The sequence below is a fragment of the Ptychodera flava genome (assembly GCF_041260155.1).
Source record: "Ptychodera flava strain L36383 chromosome 3 unlocalized genomic scaffold, AS_Pfla_20210202 Scaffold_26__1_contigs__length_13983176_pilon, whole genome shotgun sequence".
Lineage (NCBI taxonomy): Eukaryota > Metazoa > Hemichordata > Enteropneusta > Ptychoderidae > Ptychodera > Ptychodera flava.
This window is the reverse complement of record NW_027248280.1, coordinates 3,368,449-3,393,835: the sequence shown is the minus strand read 5'-3', so window position 1 is coordinate 3,393,835 and position 25,387 is coordinate 3,368,449.

The window sequence follows — 25,387 nt, the reverse complement described above, 5'->3', positions numbered from 1 at the left end:
TTCTTCTTCTCCAGAACCAAAACACCGATTCAGCTGAAATTTTACTCATGTCATCCTTAGACTGATCTCTTTCAAGTTTGCGAAAGCCTTTTGATCGGTCACGTGGTTTGGCCGCCATCTTGGATTTTGCGAAAATCGCAATTTAATCTTCAATATTCTTCATCTCCAGAACCAAAACACCGATTCAGCTGAAATTTTACTCATGTCATCCTTAGACTGATCTCTTTCAAGTTTGCGAAAGACATTTGGATCGGTCCCGTGGTTTGGCCGCCATATTGGATTTTTGACAAATCCCAATTTAATCTTTAAAAATTCTTCTTCTCCAGAACCAAACACCGATTGAGCTGAAATTTTACTCATGTCATCCTTAGAGTGATCTCTCTCAAGTTTGCAAAAGACATTTGGATCAGTCACGTGATTTGGCCGCCATATTGGATTTTCTGAAAAAAAGCAATTTAATCTTGAAAAATCTTCTTCTCCAGAACAAACTCAACGATTGAGCTGAAATTTTACTCATGTCATCCTTAGAGTGATCTCTTTCAAGTTTGTAAACGACATTTGGATCGGTCCCGTGATTTGGCCGCCAACTTGGATTTTGCAAAAATCGCAATATAATCTTTAAAAATCTTCTTCTCTAGAACCACCGCACGGATTTAACTGAATTTTACTCTTATCATCTTAAATTCAATCTCTTTGAAGTTTGCAAAAGGCATTTCAATAAATCACATGGTTTGGCCGCCCTCTTGGATTTTGCGTTAATATGCAATAGCTAGTGAAACACATAGTACCTCTGAGATGATGTTTAAAATCCTTCTTTTCCAAGCTTAAATTTTGCACATAATATCATCAGTGCAAAAAGTTTAAACCATGTTTACCGCTTGGGCCCCGCCAACGCTGCTTGCAGCTTTAATTAGGGGCCGAGCGCCCTCATGGGCGAGGACCCTATTGGTATTGCTCAAGTTCTACTTCCTTCTTCTTCTTCTTCTTCTTCTTCTTCTTCTTCTTCTTCTGCCGTTTTTTTGTCCTTCCTAATCTCAGAAACTGCTCAATGAAATTTTTTGAAACTTGGTACAATGTTTAAGGTCAATGAGAGGTAGTGCATGTTAGTCTTGAATTTTTAATTAGTCATGTGACCTGGCTACAATTTTGAAATGAAAATGTTTTTTACTGTCCCATTTCCATAAAATTTGACCGATCCAAAATCTTTTCGCAAACTTTATAGGCAATACTACCTAGATGCTATATATTAAATTTCAAGAAAATTGACCTGGCAGTTTTTGAGAAGAAGATTTTTAAAGTATTATTTTTCTGATTTTTCAATGACCTTTGACCTCCCCTATACCTCTGCAGCTAGCTATACCAATGGCTTATTCTGGCCTATGTAAGGGTCCAAATAGGCTAGCCTGTCTTGAACAATGACCTTTTTGGGGACCACATTGAACACCGAGATTTTGGGAATGCCCCTTGACCTTTGACCTTGGCATCATTTAGCACATTATTAAACATGCAGGTATGCAATACTGGAGTACCAGATACAGCAAGAGGTCTGATTTTTGCTATAAGGAGGCAAACAAAGTTTTTGAGGTCAAAGGTCATCCTGGTCACGTGACATTTTGTCAACACACTTGGCTCCTATACTTCTCCCTGTGTACCAAAATCAGATCCCTAGCTCTATTGGCTAGCCCGGAATTAGATATGCGCATAATTAATGAGCCACGTGATGTGGTACCATATTGTCTTCCATCCCACCAAATATCAAGGCAGTAGCACTTGTGGTTACTGATTTACAAGCCTATTCGCGAAATCGAGGTCAAAGGTCATCCTGGTCACGTGACATTTTGCCAACACACTTGGATCCTATACTTCTCCCTGTGTACCAAAAATCAGATCCCTAGCTCTATTGGCTAGCCCGGCATTAGATATGCGCATCCTTAATAAGCCACATGGTGTGGTACCATATTCTCTTCCATCCTACCAAATATCAAGGCAGTAGCACTTGTGGTTACTGATTTACAAGCCCATTGGTGAAATCCAGGTCAAAGGTCATCCTGGTCACGTGACTTTTTGCCCAAAATCTTTGCTTCCACACGTCTCCCCATGTACCAAAAATCAGACCCCTAGCTCTATTGGCTTGCCCAGCATTGGCATTAGCAGCCCCTGTGCAGTAATGCTGGCTGAGCATATTCCCTATTCATAAGCTGTAGGCTGGCCTCGTACGTAACTCAATCAGATGAAAGCTCGCTTGCTTCACATTCTGAAACACTGATCCGATTTTGGAATGAATCTCATGTTGGCTCTAAAATCAACTTACAACCCATGCTCTATCTTTGTAAGCCACTAGCTGAGTGCTGATCAGCTGCTATTCAAGCATAGAGACACGCACTATTTTTTGAACCGGACTATCTTCGTGGGTAACGGATGACCTTTGACCTAGTAGCTCTACCTTTGACCTAAGCATCTCAACAGCATATCCCTGTCTATGTGTACCATGGCCCATATGCCTACAGCTTTCCCCTATTGCTTTCATTGGCTTTTTAGGGGCCGAGCGCCCTCATGGGCGAGGACCCTATTGGTATTGCTCAAGTTCTACTTCCTTCTTCTTCTTCTTCTTCTTCTTCTGCCGTTTTTTTGTCCTTCCTAATCTCAGAAACTGCTCAATGAAATTTTTTGAAACTTGGTACAATGTTTAAGGTCAATGAGAGGTAGTGCATGTTAGTCTTGAATTTTTAATTAGTCATGTGACCTGGCTACAATTTTGAAATGAAAATGTTTTTTACTGTCCCATTTCCATAAAATTTGACCGATCCAAAATCTTTTCGCAAACTTTATAGGCAATACTACCTAGATGCTATATATTAAATTTCAAGAAAATTGACCTGGCAGTTTTTGAGAAGAAGATTTTTAAACTATTATTTTTCTGATTTTTCAATGACCTTTGACCTCCCCTATACCTCTGCAGCTAAGCTATACCAATGGCTTATTCTGGCCTATGTAAGGGTCCCAATAGGCTAGCCTGTCTTGAACAATGACCTTTTTGGGGACCACATTGAACACCGAGATTTTGGGGATGCCCCTTGACCTTTGACCTTGGCATCATTTAGCACATTATTAAACATGCAGGTATGCAATACTGGAGTACCAGATACAGCAAGAGGTCTGATTTTTGCTATAAGGAGGCAAACAAAGTTTTTGAGGTCAAAGGTCATCCTGCTCACGTGACATTTTGTCAACACACTTGGCTCCTATACTTCTCCCTGTGTACCAAAAATCGGATCCCTAGCTCTATTGGCTAGCCCGGAATTAGATATGCGCATAATTAATGAGCCACGTGATGTGGTACCATATTGTCTTCCATCCCACCAAATATCAAGGCAGTAGCACTTGTGGTTACTGATTTACAAGCCTATTCGCGAAATCGAGGTCAAAGGTCATCCTGGTCACGTGACATTTTGTCAACACACTTGGATCCTATACTTCTCCCTGTGTACCAAAAATCAGATCCCTAGCTCTATTGGCTAGCCCGGAATTAGATATGCGCATAATTAATAAGCCACATGATGTGGTACCATATTGTCTTCCATCCTACCAAATATCAAGGCAGTAGCACTTGTGGTTACTGATTTACAAGCCCATTGGTGAAATCCAGGTCAAAGGTCATCCTGGTCACGTGACTTTTTGCCAAAATCTTTGCTTCCACACGTCTCCCCATGTACCAAAAATCAGACCCCTAGCTCTATTGGCTTGCCCAGCATTGGCATTAGCAGCCCCTGTGCAGTAATGCTGGCTGAGCATATTCCTATTCATAAGCTGTAGGCTGGCCTCGTACGTAACTCAATCAGATGAAAGCTCGCTTGCTTCACATTCTGAAACACTGATCCGATTTTGGAATGAATCTCATGTTGGCTCTAAAATCAACTTACAACCCATGCTCTATCTTTGTAAGCCACTAGCTGAGTGCTGATCAGCTGCTATTCAAGCATAGAGACACGCACTATTTTTTGAACCGGACTATCTTCGTGGGTAACGGATGACCTTTGACCTAGTAGCTCTACCTTTGACCTAAGCATCTCAACAGCATATCCCTGTCTATGTGTACCATGGCCCATATGCCTACAGCTTTCCCCTATTCCTTTCATTGGCTTTTTAGGGGCCGAGCGCCTCATGGGCGAGGACCCTATTGGTATTGCTCAAGTTCTACTTCCTTCTTCTTAGGGGCCGAGCGCCCTCATGGGCGAGGACCCTATTGGTATTGCTAAAGTTCTACTTCCTTCTTCTTCTTCTTCTTCTTCTTCTGCCGTTTTTTTGTCCTTCCTAATCTCAGAAACTGCTCGATGAAATTTTTTGAAACTTGGTACAATGTTTAAGGTCAATGAGAGGTAGTGCATGTTAGTCTTGAATTTTTAATTAGTCATGTGACCTGGCTACAATTTTGAAATGAAAATGTTTTTACTGTCCCATTTCCATAAAATTTGACCGATCCAAAATCTTTTCGCAAACTTTATAGGCAATACTACCTAGATGCTATATATTAAATTTCAAGGAAATTGACCTGGCAGTTTTTGAGAAGAAGATTTTTAAAGTATTATTTTTCTGATTTTTCAATGACCTTTGACCTCCCCTACGCCTCTGCAGCTAAGCTATACCAATGGCTTATTCTGGCCTATGTAAGGGTCCCAATAGGCTAGCGTGTATTGAACAATGACCTTTTTGGGGACCACATTGAACACCGAAATTTTGGGGATGCCCCTTGACCTTTGACCTTGGCATCATTTAGCACATTATTAAACATGCACGTATGCATTCTGGAGTACCAGATACAGCAAGAGGTCTGATTTTTGCTATAAGGAGGCAGACAAAGTTTTTGAGGTCAAAGGTCATCCTGGTCACGTGACATTTTGTCAACACACTTTGCTCCTATACTTCTCCCTGTGTACCAAAAATCAGATCCCTAGCTCTATTGGCTAGCCCGGAATTAGATATGCGCATAATTAATGAGCCACGTGTGTGGTACCATATTGTCTTTTCTCCTACCAAATATCAAGGCAGTAGCACTTGTGGTTACTGATTTACAGGCCTATTCCTGAAATCGAGGTCAAAGGTCATCCTGGTCACGTGACATTTTGTCACACACTTTGCTCCTATACTTCTCCCTGTGTGCCAAAAATCAGATCCCTAGCTCTATTGGCTAGCCCAGAATGAGATATGCGCATAATTAATGAGCTACATGATGTGGTACCATATTGTCTTCCATCCTACCAAATATCAAGGCAGTAGCACTTGTGGTTACTGATTTACAAGCCTATTCGTGAAATCGAGGTCAAAGGTCATCCTGGTCACGTGACTTTTTGCCAACAATCTTTGCTTCCACACGTCTCCCCATGTACCAAAAATCAGACCCCTAGCTCTATTGGCTTGCACAGCATTGGCATTAGCAGCCCCTGTGCAGTAATGCTGGCTGAGCATATTCCCTATTCATAAGCTGTAGGCTGGCCTCGTACGTAACTCAATCAGATGAAAGCTCGCTTGCTTCACATTCGAAACACTGATCTGATTTTGGAATGAATCTCATGTTGGCTCTAAAATCAGCTTACGACCCATGCTCTATCTTTGTAAGCCACAAACTGAGTGCTGATCAGCTCCTATTCAAGCATAGAGACACGCACTTTTTTTTCAACCGGACTATCTTCGTGGGTAACGAATGACCTTTGACCTAGTAGTCTACCTTTGACCTAAGCATCTCAACAGCATATTCCTGTGTATGTGTACCATGGCCCATATGCCTACAGCTTTCCCCTATTCCTTTCATTGGCTTTTTAGGGGCCGAGCGCCCTCATGGCGAGGACCCTATTGGTATTGCTCAAGTTCTACTTCCTTCTTCTTTAGGGGCCGAGCGCCCTCATGGGCGAGGACCCTATTGGTATTGCTAAAGTTCTACTTCCTTCTTCTTCTTCTTCTTCTTCTTCTGCCGTTTTTTTGTCCTTCCTAATCTCAGAAACTGCTCGATGAAATTTTTTGAAACTTGGTACAATGTTTAAGGTCAATGAGAGGTAGTGCATGTTAGTCTTGAATTTTTAATTAGTCATGTGACCTGGCTACAATTTGAAATGAAAATGTTTTTTACTGTCCCATTTCCATAAAATTTGACCGATCCAAAATCTTTTCGCAAACTTTATAGGCAATACTACCTAGATGCTATATATTAAATTTCAAGAAAATTGACCTGGCAGTTTTTGAGAAGAAGATTTTTAAACTATTATTTTTCTGATTTTTCAATGACCTTTGACCTCCCCTATACCTCTGCAGCTAAGCTATACCAATGGCTTATTCTGGCCTATGTAAGGGTCCCAATAGGCTAGCCTGTCTTGAACAATGACCTTTTTGGGGACCACATTGAACACCGAGATTTTGGGGATGCCCCTTGACCTTTGACCTTGGCATCATTTAGCACATTATTAAACATGCAGGTATGCAATACTGGAGTACCAGATACAGCAAGAGGTCTGATTTTTGCTATAAGGAGGCAAACAAAGTTTTTGAGGTCAAAGGTCATCCTGCTCACGTGACATTTTGTCAACACACTTGGCTCCTATACTTCTCCCTGTGTACCAAAAATCAGATCCCTAGCTCTATTGGCTAGCCCGGAATTAGATATGCGCATAATTAATGAGCCACGTGATGTGGTACCATATTGTCTTCCATCCCACCAAATATCAAGGCAGTAGCACTTGTGGTTACTGATTTACAAGCCTATTCGCGAAATCGAGGTCAAAGGTCATCCTGGTCACGTGACATTTTGTCAACACACTTGGATCCTATACTTCTCCCTGTGTACCAAAAATCAGATCCCTAGCTCTATTGGCTAGCCCCGAATTAGATATGCGCATAATTAATAAGCCACATGATGTGGTACCATATTGTCTTCCATCCTACCAAATATCAAGGCAGTAGCACTTGTGGTTACTGATTTACAAGCCCATTGGTGAAATCCAGGTCAAAGGTCATCCTGGTCACGTGACTTTTTGCCAAAATCTTTGCTTCCACACGTCTCCCCATGTACCAAAAATCAGACCCCTAGCTCTATTGGCTTGCCCAGCATTGGCATTAGCAGCCCCTGTGCAGTAATGCTGGCTGAGCATATTCCCTATTCATAAGCTGTAGGCTGGCCTCGTACGTAACTCAATCAGATGAAAGCTCGCTTGCTTCACATTCTGAAACACTGATCCGATTTTGGAATGAATCTCATGTTGGCTCTAAAATCAACTTACAACCCATGCTCTATCTTTGTAAGCCACTAGCTGAGTGCTGATCAGCTGCTATTCAAGCATAGAGACACGCACTATTTTTTGAACCGGACTATCTTCGTGGGTAACGGATGACCTTTGACCTAGTACTCTACCTTTGAACTAAGCATCTCAACAGCATATCCCTGTCTATGTGTACCATGGCCATATGCCTACAGCTTTCCCCTATTCCTTTCATTGGCTTTTAGGGGCCGAGCGCCCTCATGGGCGAGGACCCTATTGGTATTGCTCAAGTTCTACTTCCTTCTTCTTAGGGGCCGAGCGCCCTCATGGGCGAGGACCCTATTGGTATTGCTAAAGTTCTACTTCCTTCTTCTTCTTCTTCTTCTTCTTCTGCCGTTTTTTTGTCCTTCCTAATCTCAGAAACTGCTCAATGAAATTTTTTGAAACTTGGTACAATGTTTAAGGTCAATGAGAGGTAGTGCATGTTAGTCTTGAATTTTTAATTAGTCATGTGACCTGGCTACAATTTTGAAATGAAAATGTTTTTTACTGTCCCATTTCCATAAAATTTGACCGATCCAAAATCTTTTCGCAAACTTTATAGGCAATACTACCTAGATGCTATATATTAAATTTCAAGGAAATTGACCTGGCAGTTTTTGAGAAGAAGATTTTTAAAGTATTATTTTTCTGATTTTTTCAATGACCTTTGACCTCCCCACGCCTCTGCAGCTAAGCTATACCAATGGCTTATTCTGGCCTATGTAAGGGTCCCAATAGGCTAGCGTGTATTGAACAATGACCTTTTTGGGGACCACATTGAACACCGAGAATTTTGGGGATGCCCCTTGACCTTTGACCTTGGCATCATTTAGCACATTATTAAACATGCAACATATTAACATGCACGTATGCAATTCTGGAGTACCAGATACAGCAAGAGGTCTGATTTTTGCTATAAGGAGGCAAACAAAGTTTTTGAGGTCAAAGGTCATCCTGGTCACGTGACATTTGTCACACACACACTTGCTCCTATACTTCTCCCTGTGTACCAAAAATCAGATCCCTAGCTCTATTGGCTAGCCCGGAATTAGATATGCGCATAATTAATGAGCCACGTGATGTGGTACCATATTGTCTTTTCTCCTACCAAATATCAAGGCAGTAGCACTTGTGGTTACTGATTTACAAGCCTATTCGCTGAAATCGAGGTCAAAGGTCATCCTGGTCACGTGACATTTTGTCAACACACTTTGCTCCTATACTTCTCCCTGTGTGCCAAAAATCAGATCCCTAGCTCTATTGGCTAGCCCAGAATGAGATATGCGCATAATTAATGAGCTACATGATGTGGTACCATATTGTCTTCCATCCTACCAAATATCAAGGCAGTAGCACTTGTGGTTACTGATTTACAAGCTATTCGTGAAATCGAGGTCAAAGGTCATCCTGGTCACGTGACTTTTTGCCAACAATCTTTGCTTCCACACGTCTCCCCATGTACCAAAAATCAGACCCCTAGCTCTATTGCTTGCACAGCATTGGCATTAGCAGCCCCTGTGCAGTAATGCTGGCTGAGCATATTCCCTATTCATAAGCTGTAGGCTGGCCTGGTACGTAACTCAATCAGATGAAAGCTCGCTTGCTTCACATTCTGAAACACTGATCTGATTTTGGAATGAATCTCATGTTGGCTCTAAAATCAGCTTACGACCCATGCTCTATCTTTGTAAGCCACAAACTGAGTGCTGATCAGCTCCTATTCAAGCATAGAGACACGCACTTTTTTTTCAACCGGACTATCTTCGTGGGTAACGAATGACCTTTGACCTAGTAGTCTACCTTTGACCTAAGCATCTCAACAGCATATTCCTGTGTATGTGTACCATGGCCCATATGCCTACAGCTTTCCCTATTCCTTTCATTGGCTTTTTAGGGGCCGAGCGCCCTCATGGGCGAGGACCCTATTGGTATTGCTCAAGTTCTACTTCCTTCTTCTTAGGGGCGAGCGCCCTCATGGGCGAGGACCCTATTGGTATTGCTAAAGTTCTACTTCCTTCTCTCTTCTTCTTCTTCTTCTTCTGCCGTTTTTTTGTCCTTCCTAATCTCAGAAACTGCTCAATGAAATTTTTTGAAACTTGGTACAATGTTTAAGGTCAATGAGAGGTAGTGCATGTTAGTCTTGAATTTTTAATTAGTCATGTGACCTGGCTACAATTTTGAAATGAAAATGTTTTTTACTGTCCCATTTCCATAAAATTTGACCGATCCAAAATCTTTTCGCAAACTTTATAGGCAATACTACCTAGATGCTATATATTAAATTTCAAGAAAATTGACCTGGCAGTTTTTGAGAAGAAGATTTTTAAACTATTATTTTTCTGATTTTTCAATGACCTTTGACCTCCCCTATACCTCTGCAGCTAAGCTATACCAATGGCTTATTCTGGCCTATGTAAGGGTCCCAATAGGCTAGCCTGTCTTGAACAATGACCTTTTTGGGGACCACATTGAACACCGAGATTTTGGGGATGCCCCTTGACCTTTGACCTTGGCATCATTTAGCACATTATTAAACATGCAGGTATGCAATACTGGAGTACCAGATACAGCAAGAGGTCTGATTTTTGCTATAAGGAGGCAAACAAAGTTTTTGAGGTCAAAGGTCATCCTGGTCACGTGACATTTTGTCAGCACACTTCGCTCCTATACTTCTCCCTGTGTACCAAAAATCAGATCCCTAGCTCTATTGGCTAGCCCGGAATTAGATATGCGCATAATTAATGAGCCACATGATGTGGTACCATATTGTCTTCCATCCCACCAAATATCAAGGCAGTAGCACTTGTGGTTACTGATTTACAAGCCTATTCGCGAAATCGAGGTCAAAGGTCATCCTGGTCACGTGACATTTTGTCAACACACTTGGATCCTATACTTCTCCCTGTGTACCAAAAATCAGATCCCTAGCTCTATTGGCTAGCCCTGAATTAGATATGCGCATAATTAATAAGCCACATGATGTGGTACCATATTGTCTTCCATCCTACCAAATATCAAGGCAGTAGCACTTGTGGTTACTGATTTACAAGCCCATTGGTGAAATCCAGGTCAAAGGTCATCCTGGTCACGTGACTTTTTGCCAACAATCTTTGCTTCCACACGTCTCCCCATGTACCAAAAATCAGACCCCTAGCTCTATTGGCTTGCCCAGCATTGGCATTAGCAGCCCCTGTGCAGTAATGCTGGCTGAGCATATTCCCTATTCATAAGCTGTAGGCTGGCCTCGTACGTAACTCAATCAGATGAAAGCTCGCTTGCTTCACATTCTGAAACACTGATCCGATTTTGGAATGAATCTCATGTTGGCTCTAAAATCAACTTACAACCCATGCTCTATCTTTGTAAGCCACTAGCTGAGTGCTGATCAGCTGCTATTCAAGCATAGAGACACGCACTATTTTTTGAACCGGACTATCTTCGTGGGTAACGGATGACCTTTGACCTAGTAGCTCTACCTTTGACCTAAGCATCTCAACAGCATATCCCTGTCTATGTGTACCATGGCCCATATGCCTACAGCTTTCCCCTATTCCTTTCATTGGCTTTTTAGGGGCCGGCGCCCTCATGGGCGAGGCCTCATGGGGACCCTATTGGTATTGCTCAAGTTCTACTTCCTTCTTCTTAGGGGCCGAGCGCCCTCATGGGCGAGGACCCTATTGGTATTGCTAAAGTTCTACTTCCTTCTTCTTCTTCTTCTTCTTCTTCTGCCGTTTTTTTGTCCTTCCTAATCTCAGAAACTGCTCGATGAAATTTTTTGAAACTTGGTACAATGTTTAAGGTCAATGAGAGGTAGTGCATGTTAGTCTTGAATTTTTAATTAGTCATGTGACCTGGCTACAATTTTGAAATGAAAATGTTTTTACTGTCCCATTTCCATAAAATTTGACCGATCCAAAATCTTTTCGCAAACTTTATAGGCAATACTACCTAGATGCTATATATTAAATTTCAAGGAAATTGACCTGGCAGTTTTTGAGAAGAAGATTTTTAAAGTATTATTTTTCTGATTTTTCAATGACCTTTGACCTCCCCTACGCCTCTGCAGCTAAGCTATACCAATGGCTTATTCTGGCCTATGTAAGGGTCCCAATAGGCTAGCCTGTCTTGAACAATGACCTTTTTGGGGACCACATTGAACACCGAATTTTGGGGATGCCCCTTGACCTTTGACCTTGGCATCATTTAGCACATTATTAAACATGCACGTATGCAATTCTGGAGTACCAGATACAGCAAGAGGTCTGATTTTTGCTATAAGGAGGCAGACAAAGTTTTTGAGGTCAAAGGTCATCCTGGTCACGTGACATTTTGTCAACACACTTTGCTCCTATACTTCTCCCTGTGTACCAAAAATCAGATCCCTAGCTCTATTGGCTAGCCCGGAATTAGATATGCGCATAATTAATGAGCCACGTGATGTGGTACCATATTGTCTTTCTCCTACCAAATATCAAGGCAGTAGCACTTGTGGTTACTGATTTACAGGCCTATTCTGAAATCGAGGTCAAAGGTCATCCTGGTCACGTGACATTTTGTCAACACACTTTGCTCCTATACTTCTCCCTGTGTGCCAAAAATCAGATCCCTAGCTCTATTGGCTAGCCCAGAATGAGATATGCGCATAATTAATGAGCTACATGATGTGGTACCATATTGTCTTCCATCCTACCAAATATCAAGGCAGTAGCACTTGTGGTTACTGATTTACAAGCCTATTCGTGAAATCGAGGTCAAAGGTCATCCTGGTCACGTGACTTTTTGCCAACAATCTTTGCTTCACACGTCTCCCCATGTACCAAAAATCAGACCCCTAGCTCTATTGGCTTGCCCAGCATTGGCATTAGCAGCCCCTGTGCAGTAATGCTGGCTGAGCATATTCCCTATTCATAAGCTGTAGGCTGGCCTGGTACGTAACTCAATCAGATGAAAGCTCGCTTGCTTCACATTCTGAAACACTGATCTGATTTTGGAATGAATCTCATGTTGGCTCTAAAATCAGCTTACGACCCATGCTCTATCTTTGTAAGCCACAAACTGAGTGCTGATCAGCTCCTATTCAAGCATAGAGACACGCACTTTTTTTCAACCGGACTATCTTCGTGGGTAACGAATGACCTTTGACCTAGTAGTCTACCTTTGACCTAAGCATCTCAACAGCATATTCCTGTGTATGTGTACCATGGCCCATATGCCTACAGCTTTCCCCTATTCTTTCATTGGCTTTTTAGGGGCCGAGCGCCCTCATGGGCGAGGACCCTATTGGTATTGCTCAAGTTCTACTTCCTTCTTCTTTAGGGGCCGAGCGCCCTCATGGGCGAGGACCCTATTGGTATTGCTCAAGTTCTACTTCCTTCTTCTTCTTCTTCTTCTTCTTCTGCCGTTTTTTTGTCCTTCCTAATCTCAGAAACTGCTCGATGAAATTTTTGAAACTTGGTACAATGTTTAAGGTCAATGAGAGGTAGTGCATGTTAGTCTTGAATTTTTAATTAGTCATGTGACCTGGCTACAATTTTGAAATGAAAATGTTTTTTACTGTCCCATTTCCATAAAATTTGACCGATCCAAAATCTTTCGCAAACTTTATAGGCAATACTACCTAGATGCTATATATTAAATTTCAAGAAAATTGACCTGGCAGTTTTTGAGAAGAAGATTTTTAAAGTATTATTTTTCTGATTTTTCAATGACCTTTGACCTCCCCTATACCTCTGCAGCTAAGCTATACCAATGGCTTATCTGGCCTATGTAAGGGTCCCAATAGGCTAGCCTGTCTTGAACAATGACCTTTTTGGGGACCACATTGAACACCGAGATTTTGGGGATGCCCCTTGACCTTTGACCTTGGCATCATTTAGCACATTATTAAACATGCAGGTATGCAATACTGGAGTACCAGATACAGCAAGAGGTCTGATTTTTGCTATAAGGAGGCAAACAAAGTTTTTGAGGTCAAAGGTCGTCCTGGTCACGTGACATTTTGTCAACACACTTGGCTCCTATACTTCTCCCTGTGTACCAAAAATCAGATCCTAGCTCTATTGGCTAGCCCGGAATTAGATATGCGCATAATTAATGAGCCACATGATGTGGTACCATATTGTCTTCCATCCCACCAAATATCAAGGCAGTAGCACTTGTGGTTACTGATTTACAAGCCTATTCGCGAAATCGAGGTCAAAGGTCATCCTGGTCACGTGACATTTTGTCAACACACTTGGATCCTATACTTCTCCCTGTGTACCAAAAATCAGATCCCTAGCTCTATTGGCTAGCCCGGTATTAGATATGCGCATAATTAATAAGCACATGATGTGGTACCATATTGTCTTCCATCCTACCAAATATCAAGGCAGTAGCACTTGTGGTTACTGATTTACAAGCCCATTGGTGAAATCCAGGTCAAAGGTCATCCTGGTCACGTGACTTTTTGCCAAAAATCTTTGCTTCCACACGTCTCCCCATGTACCAAAAATCAGACCCCTAGCTCTATTGGCTTGCCCAGCATTGGCATTAGCAGCCCCTGTGCAGTAATGCTGGCTGAGCATATTCCCTATTCATAAGCTGTAGGCTGGCCTGGTACGTAACTCAATCAGATGAAAGCTCGCTTGCTTCACATTCTGAAACACTGATCCGATTTGGAATGAATCTCATGTTGGCTCTAAAATCAACTTACAACCCATGCTCTATCTTTGTAAGCCACTAGCTGAGTGCTGATCAGCTGCTATTCAAGCATAGAGACACGCACTATTTTTTCAACCGGACTATCTTCGTGGGTAACGGATGACCTTTGACCTAGTAGCTCTACCTTTGAACTAAGCATCTCAACAGCATATCCCTGTCTATGTGTACCATGGCCCATATGCCTACAGCTTTCCCATTCCTTTCATTGGCTTTTAGGGGCCGAGCGCCCTCATGGGCGAGGACCCTATTGGTATTGCTCAAGTTCTACTTCCTTCTTCTTAGGGGCCGAGCGCCCTCATGGGCGAGGACCCTATTGGTATTGCTAAAGTTCTACTTCCTTCTTCTTCTTCTTCTTCTTCTTCTGCCGTTTTTTTGTCCTTCCTAATCTCAGAAACTGCTCGATGAAATTTTTGAAACTTGGTACAATGTTTAAGGTCAATGAGAGGTAGTGCATGTTAGTCTTGAATTTTTAATTAGTCATGTGACCTGGCTACAATTTTGAAATGAAAATGTTTTTACTGTCCCATTTCCATAAAATTTGACCGATCCAAAATCTTTTCGCAAACTTTATAGGCAATACTACCTAGATGCTATATATTAAATTTCAAGAAAATTGACCTGGCAGTTTTTGAGAAGAAGATTTTTAAAGTATTATTTTTCTGATTTTTCAATGACCTTTGACCTCCCCTATGCCTCTGCAGCTAAGCTATACCAATGGCTTATTCTGGCCTATGTAAGGGTCCCAATAGGCTAGCCTGTCTTGAACAATGACCTTTTTGGGGACCACATTGAACACCGAGATTTTGGGATGCCCCTTGACCTTTGACCTTGGCATCATTTAGCACATTATTAAACATGCAGGTATGCAATACTGGAGTACCAGATACAGCAAGAGGTCTGATTTTTGCTATAAGGAGGCAAACAAAGTTTTTGAGGTCAAAGGTCGTCCTGGTCACGTGACATTTTGTCAACACACTTGGCTCCTATACTTCTCCCTGTGTACCAAAAATCAGATCCCTAGCTCTATTGGCTAGCCCGGAATTAGATATGCGCATAATTAATGAGCCACGTGATGTGGTACCATATTGTCTTCCATCCACCAAATATCAAGGCAGTAGCACTTGTGGTTACTGATTTACAAGCCTATTCGCGAAATCGAGGTCAAAGGTCATCCTGGTCACGTGACATTTGTCAACACACTTGGATCCTATACTTCTCCCTGTGTACCAAAATCAGATCCCTAGCTCTATTGGCTAGCCCTGAATTAGATATGCGCATAATTAATAAGCCACATGATGTGGTACCATATTGTCTTCCATCCTACCAAATATCAAGGCAGTAGCACTTGTGGTTACTGATTTACAAGCCCATTGGTGAAATCCAGGTCAAAGGTCATCCTGGTCACGTGACTTTTTGCCAACAATCTTTGCTTCCACACGTCTCCCCATGTACCAAAAATCAGACCCCTAGCTCTATTGGCTTGCCCAGCATTGGCATTAGCAGCCCCTGTGCAGTAATGCTGGCTGAGCATATTCCCTATTCATAAGCTGTAGGCTGGCCTCGTACGTAACTCAATCAGATGAAAGCTCGCTTGCTTCACATTCTGAAACACTGATCCGATTTTGGAATGAATCTCATGTTGGCTCTAAAATCAACTTACAACCCATGCTCTATCTTTGTAAGCCACTAGCTGAGTGCTGATCAGCTGCTATTCAAGCATAGAGACACGCACTATTTTTTAACCGGACTATCTTCGTGGGTAACGGATGACCTTTGACCTAGTAGCTCTACCTTTGAACTAAGCATCTCAACAGCATATCCTGTCTATGTGTACCATGGCCCATATGCCTACAGCTTTCCCCTATTCCTTTCATTGGCTTTTTAGGGGCGAGCGCCCTCATGGGCGAGGACCCTATTGGTATTGCTCAAGTTCTACTTCCTTCTTCTTAGGGGCCGAGCGCCCTCATGGGCGAGGACCCTATTGGTATTGCTAAAGTTCTACTTCCTTCTTCTTCTTCTTCTTCTTCTTCTGCCGTTTTTTTGTCCTTCCTAATCTCAGAAACTGCTCAATGAAATTTTTTGAAACTTGGTACAATGTTTAAGGTCAATGAGAGGTAGTGCATGTTAGTCTTGAATTTTTAATTAGTCATGTGACCTGGCTACAATTTTGAAATGAAAATGTTTTTTACTGTCCCATTTCCATAAAATTTGACCGATCCAAAATCTTTTCGCAAACTTTATAGGCAATACTACCTAGATGCTATATATTAAATTTCAAGAAAATTGACCTGGCAGTTTTTGAGAAGAAGATTTTTAAAGTATTATTTTTCTGATTTTCAATGACCTTTGACCTCCCCTACGCCTCTGCAGCTAAGCTATACCAATGGCTTATTCTGGCCTATGTAAGGGTCCCAATAGGCTAGCGTGTATTGAACAATGACCTTTTTGGGGACCACATTGAACACCGAAATTTTGGGGATGCCCCTTGACCTTTGACCTTGGCATCATTTAGCACATTATTAAACATGCAGGTATGCAATACTGGAGTACCAGATACAGCAAGAGGTCTGATTTTTGCTATAAGGAGGCAACAAAGTTTTTGAGGTCAAAGGTCATCCTGGTCACGTGACATTTTGTCAACACACTTGGCTCCTATACTTCTCCCTGTGTACCAAAAATCAGATCCCTAGCTCTATTGGCTAGCCCGGAATTAGATATGCGCATAATTAATGAGCCACGTGATGTGGTACCATATTGTCTTTCTCCTACCAAATATCAAGGCAGTAGCACTTGTGGTTACTGATTTACAGGCCTATTCCTGAAATCGAGGTCAAAGGTCATCCTGGTCACGTGACATTTTGTCAACACACTTTGCTCCTATACTTCTCCCTGTGTGCCAAAAATCAGATCCCTAGCTCTATTGGCTAGCCCAGAATGAGATATGCGCATAATTAATGAAGCTACATGATGTGGTACCATATTGTCTTCCATCCTACCAAATATCAAGGCAGTAGCACTTGTGGTACTGATTTACAAGCCATTCGTGAAATCGAGGTCAAAGGTCATCCTGGTCACGTGACTTTTTGCCAACATCTTTGCTTCCACACGTCTCCCCATGTACCAAAAATCAGACCCCTAGCTCTATTGGCTTGCCCAGCATTGGCATTAGCAGCCCTGTGCAGTAATGCTGGCTGAGCATATTCCCTATTCATAAGCTGTAGGCTGGCCTCGTACGTAACTCAATCAGATGAAAGCTCGCTTGCTTCACATTCTGAAACACTGATCCGATTTGGAATGAATCTCATGTTGGCTCTAAAATCAGCTTACGACCCATGCTCTATCTTTGTAAGCACAAACTGAGTGCTGATCAGCTCCTATTCAAGCATAGAGACACGCACTTTTTTTTCAACCGGACTATCTTCGTGGGTAACGAATGACCTTTGACCTAGTAGTCTACCTTTGACCTAAGCATCTCAACAGCATATTCCTGTCTATGTGTACCATGGCCCATATGCCTACAGCTTTCCCTATTCCTTTCATTGGCTTTTTAGGGGCCGAGCGCCCTCATGGGCGAGGACCCTATTGGTATTGCTCAAGTTCTACTTCCTTCTTCTTTAGGGGCCGAGCGCCCTCATGGGCGAGGACCCTATGGTATTGCTAAAGTTCTACTTCCTTCTTCTTCTTCTTCTTCTTCTTCTGCCGTTTTTTTGTCCTTCCTAATCTCAGAAACTGCTCGATGAAATTTTTTGAAACTTGGTACAATGTTTAAGGTCAATGAGAGGTAGTGCATGTTAGTCTTGAATTTTTAATTAGTCATGTGACCTGGCTACAATTTTGAAATGAAAATGTTTTTACTGTCCCATTTCCATAAATTTGACCGTCCAAAATCTTTTCGCAAACTTTATAGGCAATACTACCTAGATGCTATATATTAAATTTCAAGGAAATTGACCTGGCAGTTTTTGAGAAGAAGATTTTTAAAGTATTATTTTTCTGATTTTTCAATGACCTTTGACCTCCCCTATGCCTCTGCAGCTAAGCTATACCAATGGCTTATTCTGGCCTATGTAAGGGTCCCAATAGGCTAGCCTGTCTTGAACAATGACCTTTTGGGGACCACATTGAACACCGAGATTTTGGGGATGCCCCTTGACCTTTGACCTTGGCATCATTTAGCACATTATTAACATGCAGGTATGCAATACTGGAGTACCAGATACAGCAAGAGGTCTGATTTTTGCTATAAGGAGGCAAACAAAGTTTTTGAGGTCAAAGGTCGTCCTGGTCACGTGACATTTTGTCAACACACTTGGCTCCTATACTTCTCCCTGTGTACCAAAAATCAGATCCCTAGCTCTATTGGCTAGCCCGGAATTAGATATGCGCATAATTAATGAGCCACGTGATGTGGTACCATATTGTCTTCCATCCCACCAAATATCAAGGCAGTAGCACTTGTGGTTACTGATTTACAAGCCTATTCGCGAAATCGAGGTCAAAGGTCATCCTGGTCACGTGACATTTGTCAACACACTTGGATCCTATACTTCTCCCTGTGTACCAAAAATCAGATCCCTAGCTCTATTGGCTAGCCCGGAATTAGATATGCGCATAATTAATAAGCCACATGATGTGGTACCATATTGTCTTCCATCCTACCAAATATCAAGACAGTAGCACTTGTGGTTACTGATTTACAAGCCCATTGGTGAAATCCAGGTCAAAGGTCATCCTGGTCACGTGACTTTTTGCCAAAAATCTTTGCTTCCACACGTCTCCCCATGTACCAAAAATCAGACCCCTAGCTCTATTGGCTTGCCCAGCATTGGCATTAGCAGCCCCTGTGCAGTAATGCTGGCTGAGCATATTCCCTATTCATAAGCTGTAGGCTGGCCTCGTACGTAACTCAATCAGATGAAAGCTCGCTTGCTTCACATTCTGAAACACTGATCCGATTTTGGAATGAATCTCATGTTGGCTCTAAAATCAACTTACAACCCATGCTCTATCTTTGTAAGCCACTAGCTGAGTGCTGATCAGCTGCTATTCAAGCATAGAGACACGCACTATTTTTTCAACCGGACTATCTCGTGGGTAACGGATGACCTTTGACCTAGTAGCTCTACCTTTGAACTAAGCATCTCAACAGCATATCCCTGTCTATGTGTACCATGGCCCATATGCCTACAGCTTTCCCCTATTCCTTTCATTGGCTTTTTAGGGGCCGAGCGCCCTCATGGGCGAGGACCCTATTGGTATTGCTCAAGTTCTACTTCCTTCTTCTTAGGGGCCGAGCGCCCTCATGGGCGAGGACCCTATTGGTATTGCTAAAGTTCTACTTCCTTCTTCTTCTTCTTCTTCTTCTTCTGCCGTTTTTTTTGTCCTTCCTAATCTCAGAAACTGCTCGATGAAATTTTTTGAAACTTGGTACAATGTTTAAGGTCAATGAGAGGTAGTGCATGTTAGTCTTGAATTTTTAATTAGTCATGTGACCTGGCTACAATTTTGAAATGAAAATGTTTTTTACTGTCCCATTTCCATAAAATTTGACCGATCCAAAATCTTTTCGCAAACTTTATAGGCAATACTACCTAGATGCTATATATTAAATTTCAAGAAATTGACCTGGCAGTTTTTGAGAAGAAGATTTTTAAAGTATTATTTTTCTGATTTTTCAATGACCTTTGACCTCCCCTACGCCTCTGCAGCTAAGCTATACCAATGGCTTATTCTGGCCTATGTAAGGGTCCCAATAGGCTAGCTGTCTTGAACAATGACCTTTTTGGGGACCACATTGAACACCGAAATTTTGGGGATGCCCCTTGACCTTTGACCTTGGCATCATTTAGCACATTATTAAACATGCAGGTATGCAATACTGGAGTACCAGATACAGCAAGAGGTCTGATTTTTGCTATAAGGAGGCAAACAAAGTTTTGAGGTCAAAGGTCGTCCTGGTCACGTGACATTTTGTCAACACACTTGGCTCCTATACTTCTCCCTGTGTACCAAAAATCAGATCCCTAGCTCTATTGGCTAGCCCGGAATAGATATGCGCATAATTAATGAGCCACGTGATGTGGTACCATATTGTCTTCCATCCTACCAAATATCAAGGCAGTAGCACTTGTGGTTACTGATTTACAGGCCTATTCCTGAAATCGAGGTCAAAGGTCATCCTGGTCACGTGACATTTTGTCAACACACTTGGCTCCTATACTTCTCCCTGTGTGCCAAAAATCAGATCCCTAGCTCTATTGGCTAGCCCAGAATGAGATATGCGCATAATTAATGAGCTACATGATGTGGTACCATATTGTCTTCCATCCTACCAAATATCAAGGCAGTAGCACTTGTGGTTACTGATTTACAAGCCTATTCGTGAAATCGAGGTCAAAGGTCATCCTGGTCACGTGACTTTTTGCCAACAATCTTTGCTTCCACACGTCTCCCCATGTACCAAAAATCAGACCCCTAGCTCTATTGGCTTGCCCAGCATTGGCATTAGCAGCCCCTGTGCAGTAATGCTGGCTGAGCATATTCCCTATTCATAAGCTGTAGGCTGGCCTCGTACGTAACTCAATCAGATGAAAGCTCGCTTGCTTCACATTCTGAAACACTGATCCGATTTTGGAATGAATCTCATGTTGGCTCTAAAATCAACTTACGAACCCATGCTCTATCTTTGTAAGCCACTAACTGAGTGCTGATCAGCTGCTATTCAAGCATAGAGACACGCACTTTTTTTTCAACCGGACTATCTTCGTGGGTAACGAATGACCTTTGACCTAGTAGTCTACCTTTGACCTAAGCATCTCAACAGCATATCCCTGTGTATGTGTACCATGGCCCATATGCCTACAGCTTTCCCTATTGCTTTCATTGGCTTTTTAGGGGCCGAGCGCCCTCATGGGCGAGGACCCTATTGGTATTGCTAAAGTTCTACTTCCTTCTTCTTTAGGGCCGAGCGCCCTCATGGGCGAGGACCCTATTGGTATTGCTCAAGTTCTACTTCCTTCTTCTTCTTCTTCTTCTTCTTCTGCCGTTTTTTTTGTCCTTCCTAATCTCAGAAACTGCTCGATGAAATTTTTTGAAACTTGGTACAATGTTTAAGGTCAATGAGAGGTAGTGCATGTTAGTCTTGAATTTTAATTAGTCATGTGACCTGGCTACAATTTTGAAATGAAAATGTTTTTTACTGTCCCATTTCCATAAAATTTGACCGATCCAAAATCTTTTCGCAAACTTTATAGGCAATACTACCTAGATGCTATATATTAAATTTCAAGAAATTGACCTGGCAGTTTTTGAGAAGAAGATTTTTAAAGTATTATTTTTCTGATTTTTCAATGACCTTTGACCTCCCCTATGCCTCTGCAGCTAAGCTATACCAATGGCTTATTCTGGCCTATGTAAGGGTCCCAATAGGCTAGCCTGTCTTGAACAATGACCTTTTTGGGGACCACATTGAACACCGAGATTTTGGGGATGCCCCTTGACCTTTGACCTTGGCATCATTTAGCACATTATTAAACATGCAGGTATGCAATACTGGAGTACCAGATACAGCAAGAGGTCTGATTTTTGCTATAAGGAGGCAAACAAAGTTTTTGAGGTCAAAGGTCATCCTGGTCACGTGACATTTTGTCAACACACTTGGCTCCTATACTTCTCCCTGTGTACCAAAAATCAGATCCCTAGCTCTATTGGCTAGCCCGGAATTAGATATGCGCATAATTAATGAGCCACGTGATGTGGTACCATATTGTCTTCCATCCCACCAAATATCAAGGCAGTAGCACTTGTGGTTACTGATTTACAAGCCTATTCGCGAAATCGAGGTCAAAGGTCATCCTGGTCACGTGACATTTTGTCAACACACTTGGATCCTATACTTCTCCCTGTGTACCAAAAATCAGATCCCTAGCTCTATTGGCTAGCCCTGAATTAGATATGCGCATAATTAATAAGCCACATGATGTGGTACCATATTGTCTTCCATCCTACCAAATATCAAGGCAGTAGCACTTGTGGTTACTGATTTACAAGCCCATTGGTGAAATCCAGGTCAAAGGTCATCCTGGTCACGTGACTTTTTGCCAACAATCTTTGCTTCCACACGTCTCCCCATGTACCAAAAATCAGACCCCTAGCTCTATTGGCTTGCCCAGCATTGGCATTAGCAGCCCCTGTGCAGTAATGCTGGCTGAGCATATTCCCTATTCATAAGCTGTAGGCTGGCCTCGTACGTAACTCAATCAGATGAAAGCTCGCTTGCTTCACATTCTGAAACACTGATCCGATTTGGAATGAATCTCATGTTGGCTCTAAAATCAACTTACAACCCATGCTCTATCTTTGTAAGCCACTAGCTGAGTGCTGATCAGCTGCTATTCAAGCATAGAGACACGCACTATTTTTTCAACCGGACTATCTTCGTGGGTAACGGATGACCTTTGACCTAGTAGCTCTACCTTTGAACTAAGCATCTCAACAGCATATCCCTGTCTATGTGTACCATGGCCCATATGCCTACAGCTTTCCCCTATTCCTTTCATTGGCTTTTTAGGGGCCGAGCGCCCTCATGGGCGAGGACCCTATTGGTATTGCTCAAGTTCTACTTCCTTCTTAGGGGCCGAGCGCCCTCATGGGCGAGGACCCTATTGGTATTGCTAAAGTTCTACTTCCTTCTTCTTCTTCTTCTTCTTCTTCTGCCGTTTTTTTGTCCTTCCTAATCTCAGAAACTGCTCAATGAAATTTTTTGAAACTTGGTACAATGTTTAAGGTCAATGAGAGGTAGTGCATGTTAGTCTTGAATTTTTAATTAGTCATGTGACCTGGCTACAATTTTGAAATGAAAATGTTTTTTACTGTCCCATTTCCATAAAATTTGACCGATCCAAAATCTTTTCGCAAACTTTATAGGCAATACTACCTAGATGCTATATATTAAATTTCAAGAAAATTGACCTGGCAGTTTTTGAGAAGAAGATTTTTAAACTATTATTTTTCTGATTTTTCAATGACCTTTGACCTCCCCTATGCCTCTGCAGCTAAGCTATACCAATGGCTTATTCTGGCCTATGTAAGGGTCCCAATAGGCTAGCCTGTCTTGAACAATGACCTTTTTGGGGACCACATTGAACACCGAGATTTTGGGGATGCCCTTGACCTTTGACCTTGGCATCATTTAGCACATTATTAAACATGCAGGTATGCAATCTGGAGTACCAGATACAGCAAGAGGTCTGATTTTTGCTATAAGGAGGCAAACAAAGTTTTTGAGGTCAAAGGTCATCCTGGTCACGTGACATTTTGTCAACACACTTGGCTCCTATACTTCTCCCTGTGTACCAAAAATCAGATCCCTAGCTCTATTGGCTAGCCCGGAATTAGATATGCGCATAATTAATGAGCCACGTGATGTGGTACCATATTGTCTTTCCTCCTACCAAATATCAAGGCAGTAGCACTTGTGGTTACTGATTTACAAGCCTATTCGCGAAATCGAGGTCAAAGGTCATCCTGGTCACGTGACATTTTGTCAACACACTTTGCTCCTATACTTCTCCCTGTGTACCAAAAATCAGATCCCTAGCTCTATTGGCTAGCCCAGAATGTAGATATGCGCATAATTAATAAGCTACATGATGTGGTACCATATTGTCTTCCATCCTACCAAATATCAAGGCAGTAGCACTTGTGGTTACTGATTTACAAGCCTATTGGTGAAATCCAGGTCAAAGGTCATCCTGGTCACGTGACTTTTTGCCAACAATCTTTGCTTCCACACGTCTCCCCATGTACCAAAAATCAGACCCCTAGCTCTATGGCTTGCCCAGCATTGGCATTAGCAGCCCCTGTGCAGTAATGCTGGCTGAGCATATTCCCTATTCATAAGCTGTAGGCTGGCCTCGTACGTAACTCAATCAGATGAAAGCTCGCTTGCTTCACATTCTGAAACACTGATCCGATTTTGGAATGAATCTCATGTTGGCTCTAAAATCAGCTTACGAACCCATGCTCTATCTTTGTAAGCCACAAACTGAGTGCTGATCAGCTCCTATTCAAGCATAGAGACACGCACTTTTTTTTCAACCGGACTATCTTCGTGGGTAACGAATGACCTTTGACCTAGTAGTCTACCTTTGACCTAAGCATCTCAACAGCATATTCCTGTGTATGTGTACCATGGCCCATATGCCTACAGCTTTCCCTATTCCTTTCATTGGCTTTTAGGGGCCGAGCGCCCTCATGGGCGAGGACCCTATTGGTATTGCTCAAGTTCTATCTTCTTAGGGGCCGAGCGCCCTCATGGGCGAGGACCCTATTGGTATTGCTCAAGTTCTACTTCCTTCTTCTTCTTCTTCTTCTTCTTCTGCCGTTTTTTTGTCCTTCCTAATCTCAGAAACTGCTCAATGAAATTTTTTGAAACTTGGTACAATGTTTAAGGTCAATGAGAGGTAGTGCATGTTAGTCTTGAATTTTTAATTAGTCATGTGACCTGGCTACAATTTTGAAATGAAAATGTTTTTTACTGTCCCATTTCCATAAAATTTGACCGATCCAAAATCTTTTCGCAAACTTTATAGGCAATACTACCTAGATGCTATATATTAAATTTCAAGGAAATTGACCTGGCAGTTTTTGAGAAGAAGATTTTTAAAGTATTATTTTTCTGATTTTTCAATGACCTTTGACCTCCCCTATACCTCTGAGCTAAGCTATACCAATGGCTTATTCTGGCCTATGTAAGGGTCCCAATAGGCTAGCCTGTCTTGAACAATGACCTTTTTGGGGACCACAAACATTGAACACCGAGATTTTGGGGATGCCCCTTGACCTTTGACCTTGGCATCATTTAGCACATTATTAAACATGCAGGTATGCAATACTGGAGTACCAGATACAGCAAGAGGTCTGATTTTTGCTATAAGGAGGCAACAAAGTTTTTGAGGTCAAAGGTCGTCCTGGTCACGTGACATTTTGTCAGCACACTTCGCTCCTATACTTCTCCCTGTGTACCAAAAATCAGATCCCTAGCTCTATTGGCTAGCCCGGAATTAGATATGCGCATAATTAATGAGCCACATGATGTGGTACCATATTGTCTTCCATCCCACCAAATATCAAGGCAGTAGCACTTGTGGTTACTGATTTACAAGCCTATTCGCGAAATCGAGGTCAAAGGTCATCCTGGTCACGTGACATTTTGTCAACACACTTGGATCCTATACTTCTCCCTGTGTACCAAAAATCAGATCCCTAGCTCTATTGGCTAGCCCGGAATTAGATATGCGCATAATTAATAAGCCACATGATGTGGTACCATATTGTCTTCCATCCTACCAAATATCAAGACAGTAGCACTTGTGGTTACTGATTTACAAGCCCATTGG